The sequence below is a fragment of the Neophocaena asiaeorientalis genome, unplaced genomic scaffold (assembly GCF_003031525.2).
Source record: "Neophocaena asiaeorientalis asiaeorientalis breed wild unplaced genomic scaffold, Neophocaena_asiaeorientalis_V1.1 scaffold89, whole genome shotgun sequence".
NCBI classification, from domain to species: Eukaryota; Metazoa; Chordata; class Mammalia; order Artiodactyla; family Phocoenidae; genus Neophocaena; species Neophocaena asiaeorientalis.
This window is the reverse complement of record NW_020172592.1, coordinates 7,949,846-7,950,085: the sequence shown is the minus strand read 5'-3', so window position 1 is coordinate 7,950,085 and position 240 is coordinate 7,949,846. Positions and strand designations below refer to the sequence as shown.

At 30.8% G+C, this 240-nt stretch overlaps 1 protein-coding gene across 1 annotated transcript in view; it reads right to left on the bottom strand.

The window, feature by feature from the left end:
* Positions 1-240, bottom strand: part of SEMA3D (semaphorin 3D) — a 134,386-nt gene that overhangs the window by 119,731 nt on the left and 14,415 nt on the right. The window lies entirely within an intron of this gene.

Here is a 240-nt window from a genome sequence, read left to right as displayed (position 1 = left end):
CTAGAGCTAATCAATGAATTTGGTAAATAGCAGGATACAAAATTAATGCACAGAAATCTCTGGCATTCCTATACACTAATGATGAAAAATCTGAAAAAGAAATTAAGGAAACACTCTCATTTACAATTGCAACACAAAGAACAACATACCTAGGAATAAACCTACCTAAGAAGACAAAAGACCTGTATGCAGAAAACTTTAAGACACTGATGAAAGAAATTAAAGATGATACAAATAGAT